General features: G+C 45.8%; 1 protein-coding gene across 2 annotated transcripts in view; it reads left to right on the top strand.

Annotated features, from left to right (window-relative positions):
* Positions 1-10,367: 10,367 nt before the first annotated feature.
* The window catches only part of LOC146201434 (GTPase-activating protein skywalker-like), a 214,543-nt gene continuing 205,219 nt past the window's right edge, over positions 10,368-19,691 (top strand). The window contains exon 1 of one of the 2 annotated variants that reach the window (XM_084595843.1): positions 10,368-10,528. The gene's annotated coding sequence lies outside the window, so the exon portion shown is untranslated. The remainder of the gene's footprint in view (positions 10,529-19,691) is intronic. The other variant, XM_084595844.1, reaches the window with a different exon arrangement.

Below are 19,691 nucleotides of genomic sequence, written 5' to 3'. Positions count from 1 at the left end.
GCAGCGAGAAATTTTCTTAGCTTAAAACTGAAAAATTTGGCAGTACTCTGTCAGGGACGAAGCAAGCTTTTGGAAAAGGAAAATAGAGTAAATGTCTCTGAGTGGATATGTGCACTGTGAATGAAACTAATGAGCAAAAAAAAAGCATATGCTTTCAAGCAAAGTATTGCAATGCTTAATATTACATAGAATTCCTCCTGGCACACATAAATTTCATATTTCAAGCTGCCAGTTTCCATCATGCAAGGACGACTGGCAAGCCATGTTTTGCGAGAGGGTACCTTTCTAAGTGGACTCAGCTGGGCTTAACCTGATTTCCATGAAATATATATGGAAGGGTGCTTAAACCAGATGCTATCAGGCTTTAAGTATACCTGCAGGTAAGGGCCCTGCCAACTACTATTTTTAATAAAGAAAATTTGATATATCTAGTCGTCACTTAGTGTTTGTCATATATACTCCCTCAAGCACAATTAATAGTGATCTAATCGAGCTGCTTGGTTGATACTAAAAGTGAAAACGCAGCACTGACACCAAACATGGACGGGCTACTGCTCAATTAAAACGCCTGGAGAGAGTGCAACGTAAGTCAACTTAATCGCTTTCACTTCTTTCTTGCCGACTGCGACGTAAAGTATCGGCAGCACTTGTGCAGTGGTCACCTTTACAAACCAAGCATGCTATGCGTCTGGTCATCGACTGGCAGCTGTCGGCCGGCGCATCCTCGCCGTCGATTCTCCTAGCAACGCCACACCCTCCGCGGCACGGATTCAACCCTCTTTCCAGTTTGGTTGCTAATGGCCATCAATTTTCGCTGATTATTGCACTATAAGCAGGTAAGCCATCTCTACTAATTGAGCACATAAATAAAATATTTTATCGAGTTTAGTTTACAGCGCAGCCCTATGGCAGTCGCGTAACCGGCGAAGCGAATAAAGAGCACATCAGAGGATGAAAGTTCGGCCATTCACTCTGATGCATATCTTATGCACTGGATTTGTTAGAGACCAACATGGAATAATTTGAACAAATTGTTCGATATAAACGGTCGTTTGGCTGCTGGATATACCATTGCTTGTAAATCCGGCCGCGCAAAATATATAGTAAAAAAATTTACTTCTTTTTCCATATTTTATGTTCGCAACAAACATATGCATAACCACGCACTGAGATCAAGTGCCACATGAAAATTCGCGCTTCCACTTCAGTTCGAATAATAGCTCTCGAGGTCAAATGTTCGAATGAGTCACGTTACATATGCTGTATGCGAGGTGGGTACGTGGGGGACGAATTAAACTGCACTGCAAAAGATGGTTTGGTTTGGTTTATGAGGTCCCGAAGCAACTCGATCAGGCTATGAGATACGCCATATAGTGGAAGGCTCCGAGAATTTCGACCATCTAGCTGGGTTTTTACCGTACCGCGCAGTACACGCGGGCGCCTTGTTAGTATTCGCTCCCATCGAAAAGCAGTCACCCCAGTCAGGATTGAATCCCACACCCTTGAACACAGAAGTCGAGTACGCCAACTGCACCAGCACAGCGGGGGAGGGAGGGGGGGAGACTGCAGAAGACACTGTTGCGTTGTTGGGTGCTTGGTTTTGCCCGCGGCAGCTACGTTTTTGTGACATGGCCATGCAGTCCCGTTCCATCTAGCTTCCACTGGGCCATCGCAATTCAATCTCGACTACCTATAAAATCGCAACCATGCAATTCCTGGCACGAAGTCGCCTCCTGGTCGAATTAGCATGGCTTACCCTGCTCGAGTCGCCAGACAGTTCGTTTATACACGCTGGCCAACAAAGACGTACGGGATCTGTTGGCTCTTAAATGATCACAACGGTGCACTGCAATGCCGATCGACGCCACGTACACGCTTACGGGCGGCATGCAATTCGTTGCAGCCTCCGCTGCTGCGGGTGCGAGTCGTGAAAAAAGAAACTATGCCGGGACTGCGGGCATTGCAGAATTAACATGCAGTTTCACGGGTTGGTTCGGCTGGAGGCTTTTAATTGTGCCCGTGTATGCGGTGCGATAACAATTAATTAAGCAGGTGCTGGTATATAACTGATAATACTTTTTAACTAGTCATGCGCACTAGCGCCTCATTCACTAACAGCTATAGGTTTGCTGAGGTCGCAATTATAATATCTATATCAGTTGTTTAAATTTTGGAAACACCATTATCGTCCCCGCTTTTAGCACATGAATTTAGGCCGCGCATGGCAGAAAACGAAACCTCTCGGTCGAGGATAATTTAGTGCGCGCGGCATGTATATTACGGGTGTACGTTGTACGATCGCTTCGCTAGCCATTCCTCCCGGGCGCTCCCGAACATTATGAAAGGAGTGACACCCGCGGCGGTGCGTGGCGCGTATTCAGCATGCATGACTAGCGTGGCGATTTGCGCTCACCCGCTATATAGTTTCGGTTTCGCCTGTGTACGGCCGAAACTACCCGAGCAGGTAGCGTAGATGGCAGCGTACTGCTCCGAAGTTGTCACTTGCTCCTTCGTAGCGCACAGGAGGGACGGCAAGCTTCGAAAGCAAGGTATACCCGCACATATGAAACGGGCTCATAAGAGAGCCAGGTCATAGCCTCCTCTATTTTTTCGAAAAAATAGAGGAGGTTATGGCCAGGTACGCGCTCGATCATCACAGTGGTTTCAATTTAGCCCGCGCATAAAAATTTCTTGCGCTAAATACGCCAACAGAATTATGTTTTGGGAAAGTTTACACTGATATAGATACTGACATGGGCGTCGGCATGACCCCCTGCATGGTGCCAACAGATTCTTATTCACTGAAACTGCATTGTCAGGACACTTAGTGACATAATTTGTTCATTCTAGAAGGACAAACTCGTGGAAGTTTAAATTTTGGGGCTTGTGTTATTAAAATAAGGAAAAAAGTATGGGAGATGGAATAAACCCCACCCTTTACAACCCCCTTTACTGATACATTATCACCAGGTTTGATTTGGTTGTTTAATCTGATGCAAAAATTCATAAGAATAGCAATAAATGGACAGCAGAAGACAATTAAGTAGTTCAGTTTGGTAGTTAAAATCTTAAGGGTCACTGTATCAAATGCTTTTTGAAGATTAAGAAAAGGCAGCTAATTTTATTTGAGTTGAACATGCCCATGCTTCTCATTTAGTGAATCAGTATATACAAAGCATTCCTCATCACCTGATGGGCCAGCTCATCAAGACACTTACAGTAATTGCTTAACTGTGGCTGCATCCTCTTTGTATGAAATAAAAAACTAATTGAATTTGAGGCAAACATTTCTAAGAAAGGAAAAGGCGCGAGTACTGAGTCATCAAAAGTGCTTTAAAATTGAGATACTCGCTTAAAATCAAGAGACTTAGCTGCAGTATATGCAGCCAAAGAAGAAAAAGAAAAAGGCTTTTGAAATGTCAAAACAAGTGATTTTAATAGCACCCCCAAAATTCAGCAAGAGTACTGGACAATTTTAGAGTGTATGGTTAAAGCAGAATTCATTTTACCCAAATTTAATACTCACCTTGGCTGTTCTGCCAATGGAAAATTTTTCTAAAAAACTGTAACACTTAGAAGCACAAAAAAAGCCTAGCCCTGAAGGCTTTTGCTTTCTTTTCTAGAATGCATTCATACCTTCAGTTAGAAATGTTAAGCTATAGAAGCACGATCAAAAGCGACCATTCAGAGCTTCATTGGAACTATCCAAAATATAAGTTATGAATTGCAAAATAAAACGACCCACGTTTAAGGTCTAATTGTGTTTTTTAAGTTTCGCTCTCAGCTATGCTGGTCCCTGTAGACCTTTCCTCAACTCTTTAAACTGTACTTCAAGACCTAGTAGAAGTGGTAGTAATAAACTTTATTTGGCTACAAAAATGAGTGCCAAAGAGGTTTGCAACTTGTAGAACCAGGGCCATCTGTCACTTCGACATGGAGGACTCCAGCCAGGTACACCAATTAAAAGGAGGAGAGTCAAGATAAAAGGGGGACTGAATGGCAATGGTGCAAAGGAAAAGCAGTGTTCTAGGTTGAGAGAGAGATATAGTTGGGACAAGATGCTTTAGGTGGAAATGGTAAAGAAAGAAATCCACTGGGAGAAGGAGGAAGAAACTTTAATAACATGGAGTATTAGGCACCGAGAATGTCCTGAGTACGGGTCACCAAGGCCAACCAGTCCGTCAGCTGATGCAAGACTAGCCAAGCCCACCAGGTCGGGAAACAAAAGTGAGGAAAATGAAATGTGCCGGGATGGTGAGAAAATTTGTTCCCATTTTATGTTTGACATGAGATTTAGTGACAGAAGAAATGAAGAGGTGTCAAAAGAAGAATGAGATAATCTCGAAAATGCTTGGAAAGCAGCTCCATTCATCAAATTGACAGGTTGAAAGAAGCCGGCTATCCGGAACATGGTGTCATCTCAGTTGCTGAAGGAACCTATAAAAAAATGAAAACAAACAGCAAGGAAGCTATGCCTAACACAGTGGACCGAATACAACAACAAAATCTGGTTGCAATACCCTATCTGCACAGCATATTGCATGATTTGAAACGAATAGGCAAAAAAGTAAATATCGAAGTAGTTTTTACAGCTTCGGAAAAGTTATCGAAGCTTTGTAGGATCACTCAAACTTGTGGTGTGCAGCGACGCGCATGTAGCATAAAACACCAGACTTTATTTGTACCCTGCAGCACAGGTGTGGTGTATGAGATCCCATTAAGCAGTGGGAAACGTTACATTGGACAAACGGGTAGATGCCTCAATGAACGGCTCTGAGAACACAATTATACCTATGAAAAACTTGCAAGAAAGAAACATCTGCGAAGGAAATGTTGCTTTGCACTGCAGCAGGTGCACAGGTTGTATGCCCTGGCTTCTACAGGGCGTAAAGCCAGGGGGTGCGTCAGAGACCCCCCTCCCCCCCCCCCCCCATAATATTTAAGAGGGGTCCGAGATCCCCACAAGCTTGAATTCAAGCACGAGGACTGTGAGAATACAAACCAGGTAACCATTGTTTTGTTCTTGTCAGTGGTGTAATTGGAAGGTTTTTTCTCTACCGTTTCAACAGTTTCACATTGAGTATTAATAAAAACCAGAGATGGAGAAAAATAATGATTTCTTCCCTTTGTATAAAACGATTTGCAAAACAGGCAACCAGCCACTTTCTCTCTTTATTTCCCTTTCCACCAATGCCCGAATCACTACAGACCCCCTCCGATTGAGCCAGACTTTAAGCACTGGGCTTCACAAAACAAAGATTATTGGTAGAAGCAACAAGCAGATTACAAGAGAGATTCTGGAGGCAAGAGTCATCAAACAGAAAAAGGGCTTGTGCATCAGTGCACCTTTGATAATGCTCAGTGAAAAAGAACTTGAGATCCTGTAAGTAGCGTAGGCTTACTCAAAACGCTTAGTATGGCAGTTTTCGGTTCTATATCTGGTGGTTTTTAAGGCTAACGACACGACTTAATCCTGCTCATTCATACTTTACATTTTGACAACAGAAGTCCATATACAGCTCAACCTGGCTTTTTCATTTGTCTTCATTGAATGTTTAGCGGTGAGGCATGTGCTTGCTCATGGTGTATACTACTTCACTTGCGTTTTGGATTTTTGTGATTTCTTGTTTATTGTTACTTTTTTTTTGTCAATGCTTTGTTAGGAGAGAAAACTGGTATACGCGTATATGACGTTTTGACTTCGGCTGAGTCACATGTTATGAAAATGTGCATAAACTCCTCCGTTTTCCAATAAACCTCAGTTGACAGTCAGTGCTGTGTTCATCTCCCTACCTCTGACCACATCTATCTCAATTTCAAAGACCTCATTCCAAAAGTAACATGCACAACTATTGATACAGCCATAAATTTATTACAATGAATAAGACTTTGCTGTCAACCATGATGAACTTGACTTTCTGCAACATCTAATGTCAAAGTGAAAGTGATCGCTTCTTCTACTTATATGCTTCGCTTATTATTAAGGAGATTATTAAGTTGGTTTAGACCTTAAGGCAGAATATTAGTTTAAATAGTTTAGTCACACAAACAAAAAAACACGGAAAAAAATTATAACCGAGCTTTTTCTTGGTTGAAGCGCCGTACAGAGGAAGAAAGTAATCATATTTACACAGGTGGAAGCAGGCTCAAGCATTTTAGAACAGCTCAGGGAGCAGTAATAAAGTAACTTCGGAGCAGCTTTGAAGCAATAAAACTAGAGTTTTGGAGCAATCACATTATGTCTTGGAGCAAGATTCTAGACTCGCTTTTAATAATAGAATTCTAGCTTCCTCACTTAACTCTTTGACTGTCGAATATTCCGAAAAAAAAAAATCACCTCCAGTGTCGAACTATTTCAAACGCTATGCGTTTAGCGCAATACCCGTACTGCAAAAACGCCGCGGGACGGCATGCAGCCGCAGCACCTGTACGGCAAAACCAGTCAAAGGGTTAAATAGCAGCAAATGGAATGCTGCCTTCTACACTTCATAATTGAAGATCGTTTAACTAAGAGATTTATACTGTTTTGTAAGATTCAAAGGTGGACTTCACCACTTTGATGCACTCAAGTATTGCCACTAGTTTGAAGTTCACATCAATGAACAGTACATTTCTGCTTTCTATCTTGTGCATATTCTTTTTGATCCTGCGCCTGTGCCGATAAATTTCTGGGTACTGGCCAGTAACGCCTTCAAGGAAGATAGGTGGCACTTTAAGTATAGCCTTTTTCCCCTTCAAATTCATTACTTTATGGCCCTCTGTGGCTGCTCAAATTATTGCTTGAGCTATCTTAGTTTCAACACACTGGCGATAGGCCCTGTATGACTTTCCAACACTTTTGAAAACACATTTAGTGACTGGCACCTAAGTGGCATCACCTCCATAAGAGTTCCAAGTGTGCTTTTTGTCTGTCGTAGGCATGACAGGCTAGATGGTGAAGCACCTGCTTGTATTCACAGCAGAATCGCTATAAGCAAACCGTGTAGTTCGTTGCAGCTGGACAAGTTTCCAATGGCTCGTAGTCATCATCATCGACCCGACTATACCAACTGCAGGGTGAAGGCCTCTCCCATACTCCTCTACCTGTGCTAGCTGCATCCACTTTACTCCTGCAAACTTTTTAACCTCATCCGCTCACCTAACTTTCTGCTGTCCCCTGCGACGATTTGCTTCCCTTGGAATCGTTTATTACCCTAAGCGAACATCGGTTGTCCTCTCTACGCATTACATGCCCTGCCCATGCCCATTTCATCTTCTTGATTTCCACTAGAATGTAATTAACTCAAGTTATTTCTCTAACTCACTCTACGTGCTTCCTATTTTTTAACGTTACACCTACCATTTTTCATTCCATAGTCATCTGCGTTGTCCTCAACTTAAATAGAACCCTTTTCGTTAGCCTCCATGTTTCAGCTCCATAGGTGAGTAAGTGTAAGATGCAACTGCTGTATACCTTCCTCTTGAGCAATACCGGTAAGACACTAAGTCATAATCTGAGAATACTTACCAAATGCACTCCATCCCAATCTTATTCTTCTAGTTATTTCCCTTTCATGATCTAGATCTGCGGTTACTACCAGCTGTCCTAAGTAAACATATTCGTCTACCACTTTCAGTGCCTCGCTACCTCGTAGTAGTTTGGTGCGCCTGCTTCACTCGCTGATCTCATTTCCCTCACCAGAGGCGATTCAAAAGGCCGGAAGTAGGCGCTATATCAAGTGCACAGAACATTTTCCGTAACGAATTCCTCAAATTTGCTTATAAGCAAACATTATGCTGCATACTAAAAATAATATTAAAATTTTATATGTATTAGGCTCGGGTGAGATGCATTACACCTCTGCTACCGGTGTGCTGCCATCGTTTTGACTACACCAGCCACATACCCTGTATACAGAACTCATAACAGACCATTGCCCAGCTGCGCTTCTCATAGTCACTTAACTTAATTGTCTCGGATTGCGGTTCTTGCTGTCAATACCAGTAATGGCCCACTGTGCGGCAAAACCGTGCTGCACTAAATTTAATGTCAGAACATTGATGCAGTCGAGTTGGAGCAATTTTGGAGCACTTCCACCCCTGCATTTAGGATGAATGCAAAGAAAGGAATACTGCAATCAAATTCTAAATTCTAAGTTCATTCTAAGTTCAAAAGGCAAGCCACCATGTCAGTGTTATCACTCAGTATCCTAATTTCTAAGTTCAATATCACAGGAAAGACAATTGTGCCAAGCTCAAGCTTAACACCGTTCAACATGATCCAGTTACATATATATATATATATATATATATATTCCTGCCGAACATAATCACAGTTCCCATATTGTAAGGAATCTTTATCAACCATGCTTTTATTTATGTGTTTATTGATACCTCAGAGGTCCTAATGCAAGACTTTACAGAAGGAATGGGCTTGTGCACAGTGATAAATGGCGACAGGTTAGTGGTATACATGGCTATGATTAGACAGGTTCTTCGATGGCAGTATTGAAGCTTACAGGATCACTGATGAGGGATGATTCCAGTTGTGAACAGTGCTTGCGAAGAATGACTCATGAAATGTAGTTGTGCGGGCATGCGGTGAAACGCCACTTTTACGATGACCTGTGCGAGGTGTTCTATACACAGGTTAGCCGAGACGACTGCCATGAGGTCTTGTATGAAAAGCTTGTGATAAAGGCAAGGGCATGAAGTACAGTGACGAGAACAGAGACTGTAACAGAGATTTCATGGCAGAGATGCTGAAGGAGTATTCGAGGGAATGAAACTGGTGGCATGTTTTGAACAGGCTCATAAGGTTCAGTAAAGTTACAGTAGTGTGGATCAACTATATGATTGGTATATTAAAGTTGTGATCACACAAGGATTTTGTAATCTAGTAATTTTACACAAGAAGGTGCCAGCCATGGGTAGGTTACGATAGAGGTATCCAACAGTTCTATTAGAGTAATTAGTTACATGGCTTACAAGGCAAGACAATGTTAAGCCATTAGTGAGGTGAACACCAAGGTACTTAAACGAATTCTTTGAAAAAGTAGTACTAGTGTTAATTTTGTAAGTAGGATGTGTTGTTTTGGCAGTGGTGAGAAGAAATCAACAGTCTAAAGCTTCTCAGGGACGGAGGCCACATAGCACATCACTATTGTATGCAAATTAAATATAGATATAAGGCAGAAGCGTCGGACGAGTTGGTTACAGAGCAGCGAAGTACACAGTCATCAACTAAAATGTGGCTGGTAGAAGTTACTGAAGGGAGATCGTTAAGAGTAAGGGACAGTGCTTTGTGGAACACATAGCCGAAAGAAAACTTTGAAAAAGAGGACTGGGTATTAGCAGTAACAAACCGCGAGCAGTCGGTCAGAAAGCCTTGGATCAAACTAGTGGATAGAGGTTTGTTCAATTCAGGCAGCTTCAGCAGAATGCGGGCAACGTGAAAAATGCGTGCAGACAGGCGACGCAACTTGGGAAAAGCGGTAAAAGAAAATCGAGTACCGAACCTGCTGGATATTTTTTTCGAAGTTAATACTGGGATATATTGAGGGCGAAAGGCACCATTTCGGCTCCATCTTAGTGCCTATACCCTGCGCGATTCAGGGAACGTAGGAACGGGTGAATGCTAAATATTTTTTACACACTCTTGTACACTACGCGAACGCGCACACTTCGTGAATAACGCGAAATAGAAGTGTCCTTTCGCTAAGGCAGTTTTGGGAAAACTGCTCGCAGCTTCGAAAAGACCCGTTTTATCTGGAGTGCCCGGCATTGCAAAAGAAAGAGCACATAAACACCCTTCCAGAATCAGCCAAGCGATCACATACGGTGATTACATAAACACCGCAACCTTCAAAACGAAAGCCAAGACCACCTACACGTTGAGAATATTCTTCTTCCATGGCAGCACAAACCAAATCACGATCCCCATACACAGGCCTTTTACATACGCTCTTGGTTTCTAGTATGCCACACTGTGCACCATTCATGCTTCAAAAATAAATCCAAGACGCCCTGTTCGTGAAGCAACACGCAAATATGATTTGTTGCAGAATAAACGGAGAGACCGACGGGGTCCGCAGGTAGGAGCACTCTTTCAACTTCCGTGGATGCACGAAGCCTCTACTGCGTTTATCGCCTCTGTCGTTACTAACGTAATCCATGAAGAAACTGCAAGATGAGCACTGAGGCACGAAATGTGCACGACGCAAAAATCGCGATTCACACGACCACACATTCCAAACGTCGTTTACAAACACACGACACGTGATCTGCCTTGGGCTTTCCTGCAAAAACCCCAATCCGAAAATAATAAACAAAGCCAAGCCAATCCATGGGTTGCAATAACGGTTTGCTTATTTTCACCCGGTTGCACCAAGCTTCTAGCTTATTCCAACCGGGTCGCAGCAACGCCGGCCAAGGCGGTTTCATAGGGAACTTTATGAAAATCCGGGCGAAAATCGCACCGGTGAGTTTAGCGAGTTCAGCTGTTTAGCGCCTGACCGGGTACAGAACCGGAGCCCACATCTTCTTACTGGTGCGTAGCTGATGCAGCCTTTACCTGTGTTTTTCTTTGTGCTCTCATTTACTCTGCTTCAGGAAGGTAGCAAGATCTGATGCCGGTGAAAATGAGCTTGTGAAATCGAAACTGCAGTTGAGCGCGTGCTTATGCTCGAGGCTGCTCTAGCAAGTTTGCTTTGAGGAGGACGTCGTAGCATTCGCACGTGTGCTTGTGAGAAAAACTACTCAATCGATTCTTGTTTGGCGCTTGTGGCGCCTTGCCAAGGCGTCTGTGTGAGCAGCCGGCATATTGCCAGCTTGCACGCGGAGCTTGTTGTTGGAAGAGAATCCCTTTTTATTCTCGCGTTTTTCTTCTTGAAATGGCCCTGGTGTAGCGGCAGTTTGTTGTTCAGGCGTTTCCAAGCGTAGAACGTACTAAACTCTGCATACATGCCGTTTTGGTGCGAATCTCATTATTAAACCTCATCTGATTAAAACCTCAGAGGTTCCTGGTGGTGGCTCTTTTATGCCAGTTGTTCCAAAGCAATAAAATAAAGGTCCGGCGGGACTCGAGACAGAGTGAATGTCCTCGCATGCACACACGAACAAATTTGTCACGCTTGCATGAACGATGCGAAACAAGTTTTGACTGGCGAGCTCCTCATCGTTGAGCCCATTTGCGCGGTGTAATGCAAGAGGCTTCACTCTAAAATAATGCTATCAGGCGCACAGAGTGCAGCCGCTGTATGATATGGGTAAAATTTTCAACTGCCCAAACTAGTGTGGATAGAACTGCAGCAGTTGTTCTTAGTGGTTTCTGATATGATTTTGGACGTTTTTGTGCTCCATTTGGTTAGTAAAGTGACATACTGTCCCTCATGAGGTGGCATTGCCACTCCGCTGCACTCTGTTTTCTTTAGTATCATTTTGCCACCATCATGGGCACTCTGCTAATTCTTGTCACCTTCACCTTCAGATCACAGATTCGTGCCTAGCATGAATGGGGCCACAACTAGCATGTTTATTTGCCCTGCCTGTATAAAAGTGATTGGCTCCGGTGCTGAGAAAACATTCGGGATCGCAGCAAGATGCAGCCATGACAACGCACACAATGCTGCACTGCATAATTTTGCCTTAGTTTATGTCTTACCCTTGCTGCAGCCTGGCAAATCTGCATGCCTTTAAACATCACAAGCACCTGTGGGTTTACTGACACTAATGCATTTGTGAATAAAGCCCTTGATGACGGCATTCATTCAATTGCCATGGTCATGCAGTATTAAGAGGAGCTGACTACCACCTAGGTTTTCACAATATAAGTTTCTGGCAATTCCGGTAGTGCTATTTGATAATTTAACATTCAGATAATTTGGATGTTTTCCCCACTCCCTTGAAGTCATAGTTGATGAGTTTCTACTGTACATGCATTTGAAAAATTAAGCATTGGTGTTTCCATTTAAAAAAAGGAAAAGGGAGGAAATGCCATTCTTGAGGCCTGGATATATTGTTGGAAGAATATTTGTTTTACATCTAAATGAAAAGTTGTGCTTTAAACGGTTAAACACCTCCCAGACAGTTGGTATAATACGATGTCAAAAACGTTTTTATCTCTACTGGTGACATTCGTGAAAGTCATCTGATGCCAGATTTGTCCTCAGGCGCAGTGCGAGCAGCCAGTGCTGCTCACTTCTTGTGTCTTTCTCCTACCTTGGTCAATGTTTTTTGTGCTACCTTCACCATGAATCATTCTGCTTTGCACACCCACTGCTGATGCTTCTTCCTCACACGCCTGGCAAACTTTATTCATATCTCCACAAATATACAACATTGCCCGACAAAGTGCAACACAACCTACCCGTTCCCCCTACGGCTTGCCCTCCTTCAAAATGCCCTCGACACCTTCTAGACCTGGCTGTGGTGTCCTTGACGTTCGCAGACAGCCATTCAGGAGTTGCTTCGGTTTCATTTCCTTGATGATCACAGACAGCCATGGAGGAGTTCTTCAATAGCGTGTCTGACCATGCTTAAATGAGCTTCTGCTCTGTAAACTAGTTTCAGCCAGGTTGAACACCAGCCATATTTTACCCCGGCTAGGCACATCCACACTTTCTGCATTTCTTGAGTTCAGCGTCTGAATGAAGGGGTCGCAATGTACGCTGAAGACAGCATGCGTCTCTGTCATCGCGCCGACCCGTCCATGAGTGAGAAGAAGGCGCGGCACCTGATGCACGGAGTCAAAGACCAGCTTTTTTCTGGCCTCGTGCGAAACCCGCCCACCACCTTCGCGGCGTTTCTGGCTGAAGCTTTGATTATGGAGAAACTGCTACAGCAGCGATGTAGCCAGTACGCTCGGTCACTGAATTCCATCTCCGCACTACCGCCGACTGACCGCACCGACTACAATCCCGGGACAGATCTGAGCTCCCTTCGCGACCTCATTCGCACCGTGGTTCGCGAGGAGCTCCAGCAACTTCATGGGATATTTCCTCCTGGCACAGCTTCTCTGGCCAGCGTCATTCGTGAGGAGGTCCAGAACACACTCACGCCACCGATAAGTGCAGTCGTTCTACCGCCACCCCCGGGCCTCATCCAGCCGATGACTTATGCTGATGTCACACGCCGCCCAGCACTGCTTCCTACACCTTCGCCTTACACGCCACCTCAGGTCACTGTGCATGCTGCGGAACTGCTGCCCCTCTGGGCAGATCGGCGCCAGGCGCCCCGGAAGACTGATCTCTGGTGCGCTCCAGATAACCGCCCTCTCTGCTACCACTGTGGCGAGGCAGGTCACCTCTACCGGCGGTGCCCTTATCGCCAGATGGGCCTCAGAGGATTTTCTCCCGACAGCCCTCGTCCACGGCCTGGTCAGCGGCCTCAGGACATCACCGAGTACGTCATCCGCCAGCTTAGTCTGCCGCATTCTCCTAGTCGTGAGTCGCGCTCGCCTTAGCCTCGTCGCTCTTTGCCCTCTGGGCCACATTACACCGCTGCACACCGTGGTTCCTCGTGCCCTCGTCGGGAAAACTAACTCTGGTGACCTTTGGGGGCGAGACCACACACACCGATTCGCCGCAAAGCTTCCACCGCCGCACCGCCCGATTCGCCCCGATGTCGAACGCTGAATTCCTGTCCAGTTTTCGCCACACAGATCAGATCGCCCTGACGCCGCCCGCATCGCCGACCAGTTATCACCACCTTGTCGCTTAAATCGCCCCTACGCAGACCACTCAACTGCCGTCCAGCTTCCGCCGCCACACCGCTCACTTCACTCCGACTTGCTGTCAACATTGGATCGCCCCGACGCCGACCACCGAACTGCCGTCCAGCTTCCGCCGCCACACCACTCACTTCACTCCGAACCGACGTCGACAGGCCCTGTTCTTGGCCGGATCTCCCTGGACATCCCTGTTATTGTCGACACGAAGGAGGTCAGCGCTTTAGTTGATACGGGAGCTGATTATTCTATCCTTAGCGGGCGGCTTACAAGGACACTGAGAAAAGTGATGACGCCTTGGAACGGACCAGACATACGTACGGCAGGCGGACATGTAGTTGCACCACTGGGTATGTGTACGGCCCGGGTTACGGTGCGAGGCTGCACATTTGTCGCAACTTTTCTTGTTCTACGCGAATGCTCTCGCGATGTTATTCTTAGCATTGACTTCCTTCGTAAGCACGGTGCCACTATAGATCTTCCGAACCGCTTGGTGACGCTTTCCGCCAAACTGGCCACCGAAAAGCATGAGTACTGTGGGTCCTACTCCATGTTGAGAGTCGCCGATGATAGCCTCACAGTGCCACCACTCACCAGCATCCTCGCCAGAGTTACCTTTGACGAGCCACATCACGGCTTCCGGGTTGTTGAGCCTAATGTCTCCCCAACACTCGCCTTGGGAGTTTCTGTAGCAAGAGGTCTTTGTTTCTTTCGTGGCAAAGAGACGGAGGTGCTTGTCACCAATTTCTTCAATGAACATCGACATCTGTTCCATGGCACTGTCAATGCTTACGTCGACCATCTGCAGAAAGTCTCTGAGTGTTTTGCTTCCGAGGAAGCTATGCCTAGCGCCGAACCGAATGATGCCGTACACGCTGTCGACATCAATTCTAGTCTTTCCTCCGCTGAAAAGAGGCAACTCCAGGATCTATTGCTGGAGTTTCGTGCGTGCTTCACGTCTTCGTCTAAAGTGTAGCAAACGTCGGTCATTAAACATCGGATTATTACGTATGAAGGCACTCGACCCATCCATCAGCAGCCCTATCGTGTGTCTCCTCGGGAGAGAGACGCTATCCAACAGCAAGTCAAGGAGATGCTTGCCTTCAAGCAGCCCATGGTCGTCGCCAGTAGTCCTCGTTAAAAAGAAAGACTGAACACATCGTTTCTGCGTTGACTACCGGAAGCTTAACAGTATGACAAAGAAGGATGTCTATCCGCTGCCACGGATCGACGACTCTCTCGACCGACTTCGCCGAGCCAAGTACTACTCCTCCATTGACCTCAGGAGTGGTTATTGGCAAATCGAAGTTAATGACAGGGACCGTAAGAAAACTGCCTTCGTGACACCAGATGGGCTCTATGAATTCCGCGTTCTCCCATTCGGGCTCTGCTGTGCTGCCACCTTCCAGCGGATGATGGACACTGTGCTCACAGGTCTTAAGTGGCAGACATGCCTTGTTTATCTCGACGACGTGATAATCTTTTCGCCGACGTTCACGGAACACCTGCACCTCCTGAGAACTGTTCTCGAGGCCGTCTGGTCTGCCAACCTTTCTCTCAAGCCTCAAAAGTGCCACTTCAGGTCCACCGAATATAAGTTTCTTGGGCACATTGTGAGTGCTGATGGCATCCGAGCTGACCCTGAGAAACTTGCTTCCGTTGCTGCCTTTCCCGTCCCCGCCCACAAAAAAGCAGTCCAACGGTTTTTGGGGCTGTGCTCCTATTATCGCCGCTTTATCAAAAACTTTGCACAGATGGCCAGCCCTCTGACACTCTTGACTCGAGATGACTCATCATTTTCCTGGGGCACCGAGCAGCAGATGGCTTTCAACGAGTTACGACGCCGGCTCCAGTCACCCGCGATCCTGGCACATTTCGACTAATGTGCCGACACAGAGCTACACACGGATGCGAGCAACGTCGGCCTTGGTGCCGTGCACTTTCCCGTGCTGACTTCAACAACTCCATTAACACTTCTTTTTGGGCGAGTTGGTACATATTTGGAAAACTTTGAAAGAGCGCAAACACACACAACCACTAAAGACAAGAGACAAGACAAGTACGCACATTTAGTTGCGCATATTAGTGATTGCAGTGGTTGCGTGGCCCGATTTAATGAGACGAAGATTCTCGGCAAGAGCATTGATAAGACAGCACGTCTCAGCTTGGAAGCCTTTCATATCACGAAATATGGCAACAGATGCATTAGCAAGCCTTCGATATCTCTCTTAAACGCTGAGGTTTGTTTTTTAGATGCGACTAATGTGTTCACCCCTTGAGCATCTTGCTTTTTTTAGTTTTTCGAGTTTTTCCCAGTGTCTCTTGCTCGCACGTGCGTTACTGCGGCGCTTGTGTCTCGTCTCTTGTCTTTAGTGGTTGTGTGTGTTTGCGCTCTTTCAAAGTTTTTCAACAACTCCACCACTGAAAAAGAATGTTTGGCGGTAGTATGGGCTGCTGCCAAGTTCCGCCCGTACCTTTATGGCCAACCGTATTGTGTCATCACTGACCATCACTCGTTGTGTTAGCTGAAAAACTTAAAGGATCCTTGTGGCCGCTTAGCACGTTGGGCATTGCGCTTGCAGGAGTTCGATTTCGACATTATTTATAAGTCCGGCCGAAAGCACACAGATGCTGATAGTCTGTCCCGCGTGCCCATCTACCCTCCTTCGTCAGATGCCGCCACTGCCGATAGCTTCCTTGGAGCAGTCACTTTGTCCGACCTCGTTTCCAAATAGCGAGCCGACGCCAAGCTGCGACTGATAATCGACCATCTTAAAGGTGGGCACCCTACAATACCCCGGTATCTTGCTCGGGGGCTCTTGTCGTACTGCTTCCGCAATGGGGTGCTTTATAAGAAGAATTCTACTTCGAGTGCAAAAACATACCTGCTAGTGATACGGGCTGATCTAAGGCACGAAATCCTCCTGGCCTGCCACGACGAATCAACTTTCAGTCATCTTGGCTTTACACACACTCTAAACCGAGTCCGGCAGAACTATTACTGGCCACATCTTTCTCAGAGCGTTAAACGTTACGTACAGACCTGTCGACAATGCCAGCGGTGAAAAAATCCCGCGCTCAAGCCATCCGGCATGTTGCAATCTATCGAGCCACCCCTCACACCCTTCGAGCAAGTGGGCATTTCCTTTATCCTCGAACGGACACAAATGGATCGTAGTCGCCACAGACTACTTAACACGCTACGCTGAAATGACGGCCCTTGCCTGAGGTACTGCCGGCGAAGTTGCTCAATTCTTTATGAATGACATTGTGCTCAGACACAGTGCACCGTCGACCATCATTACTGACCGAGGAAAGGCGTTTACAGCTCGGCTACTGCGGGACACCTTAACTCTCAGCCATACCGATCATCGCACGACAACAGCCTATCACCCACAAACAAATGGCCTAACGGAATGACTCAATAAAACGGCGGACATGATTTCAATGTACGTTGACGAACATAAAATGTGGGACGAGATCCTGCCATATGTCACCTTCGCCTACAATACGCCGCCACAGGAAACCACGAAGTTTGCGTCATTCCGTCTCGTATATGGCAAGGAGGCCTGCACGATGTATGACGCGATGCTCCCGTGCGGGGATGAAGCGGTCGAACCTGATGCCGCCCATTTTGCAGAACAGGCCGAGCAAGCCCGTCAGCACATCAAGGAGCAGCATGCCACGGATGCTCGACACTATAACCTTCGGCACAGGGAAGTCCACTACGAACCAGGGGACCAAGTGTGGGTGTGGACCTCCGTGCGCTACAAAGGCTTGTGCGAGAAACTGCTCCACCGGTATTCCAGACCCTATAAAGTCCTGCGCCGCTTAAACAGCAATAATTATGAAGTAATTCCAGATGGAACTGTGACCGTCAGTGTTCAGCGTCAGCGGCTTGAAATTGTGCATGTGGTGCGCTTAAAGCCATACTTTTCGCGTGACTGAGCGCTGTGTTAGCGTTGTGTTTCGTAACATTGACGCTTCCTGCAAGTGAGACCTTAAGTTATTGTACAGTTCACCTCACAATTTTTTTTCTCGTCTCGCCTTGTAATCAGGACAATGTTTTTCTTTCACGGAGGGGAATAATGCCACGTGCCTAGCGCTGTGCGACTGCCGTGCTTGCTGCCGACTTCGACGAAGCGGTTGTTGGCTCGAGAGGCGCGCTGGTGCTGCACTCTGTGATCGGAACTAAAAGCCGACCTTATTCTCATGTCCTCGTGTCTGTGTACCTTCACGGCTCCCTGGGGCTTGAGTCTTGGCAATGTAACAGGCTTCTACAATCTCTTTCAATTCTATTTTTTTCTCTTTCATCAGACCAAAACTTAAATATGTATCAGCTATCTGGAATCTGTCACAAGCTTACCACGCCGCTAGCATTGAAGCCATTGAAAACCGCGCTGCACGATTCATCACCTCGACATGTTCAAAACAATGAAGCATCACTTCATTAAACATAGATCTTGAGCTACCGTTCCTCGCATCACGCCGTCTCATATCTCGTTTATGCCTCATACGTTTTATCACCCACGGTCCAGACACGAGTTTCTAACAACGCCTCCAAGAAGATCTTCTTGTCTAAACCACTGCCAGTCTTTAACACGCATTCCTACCTGCACCCTAGCAATGAATAGCTCGTTCTTCCCTCACACAATAGTCCTATGGAATTCCCTGCCCGAAAACATAGTCACCTGCTCAGATAGAACACAGTTCCGCGATAAACTAAAAATTCATATAAGCTAATACGCCATTCCAGCTGAGCGAACTACACTCTGCCTTATTTTCAGCCTTTTATATTTTCTTATTGTTTTCCCCTGCTTGTTCTGTTTTTCTTGTATTTGTATGTTTCTTGTTTTTCTTGTATGTAATGCCTTCGACCCTTTAAGGTGCAATAAATTAAATGAAACCCTTCCCACTCCTCAAGAAAATAGTTTTTCGGACTCAGAATGGCAATTTATCCTCACCTTGCAGTGGTTCACTAGGAAGCTGTCTCCATTATTGCGCAGATTTCGGCAGTGTTCGCTTGCGTGCTAATTGAAACAACGACCTGTTTGCCCAATGTAAATGAATCCACAGCTTTGGGGAACCTCGTACACAAGTCCTACACTTGGTGAACTTTTGACGTTTCATTGTATAAGCCAGTTGTCTTTCTCGGCTGTTCATAGCACAAAGTTTAGAAAGCTTGCAAGGGGCTGAGAATACGACCTGAACGTTATGTCTGCTCGCTACTCCCTTAATGTTGTGCAAAACCTCGTGTATATACGGTATTACCACCACACTGTTACGCGAAACCTGTTCTCTGGTATCAGGCCGTTTCCTAAATTTCTGAAGCATGGTTTCGCACACAGAAGAAATCGTCGATGGTGGGTATTGTGCTTCTCTTAGCCACTCAATTTGAGCTCTAAAGCTTGACAAAACCATATGGTGGCATGATTTGTTCAAAGCTGCTTGCGGGAGTTAGAAACAATCGGCCACTTCACAAGCTTTGAATGTGTGCTGTCAAATGGTAGCAATCCTTCCTTTGAACGTGGATTATACAGCCTTCTTTAGGCAACGTGACTCATCATGTATTGGGACCTCTTTAGTGAAACTGAACACGGACATGGTACTTGCGACTGTGGCGTAGAGGTAGAACATCCACCTCATGTGCAAGAGGACCCAGTGCCGTGAAATGGGAGCAGTTAGGGATAAGGGTAGATGAAGATTACCTCAGTAATCTTTGATTTGCTGGTGACATTGCCTTGCTAAGTAACTCAAGAGATGAACTTCAAAGAATGATTGGTGACCTAGAGGGGAAAAGTAGGCTTGAAAATCAAGGTGCAAAAAACTAAGGTAATGTTCAACAGCCTTGGGAAGGAACAGCAGTTTACGCTAGGTAGCGAAGCACTGGAAGTAGTAGGCGAATATGTCTACTTAGGACAGGTAGTAACCACAGATCTGGACCATGAAAAGAAAATAAGAAGAATAAGATTAGGATGGAGCACCT

Source organism: Amblyomma maculatum, chromosome 2 (assembly GCF_055883805.1).
Source record: "Amblyomma maculatum isolate TAMU_Amacu chromosome 2, ASM5588380v1, whole genome shotgun sequence".
Classification (NCBI taxonomy): domain Eukaryota; kingdom Metazoa; phylum Arthropoda; class Arachnida; order Ixodida; family Ixodidae; genus Amblyomma; species Amblyomma maculatum.
This window is presented reverse-complemented; position numbering and strand designations above follow the sequence as displayed.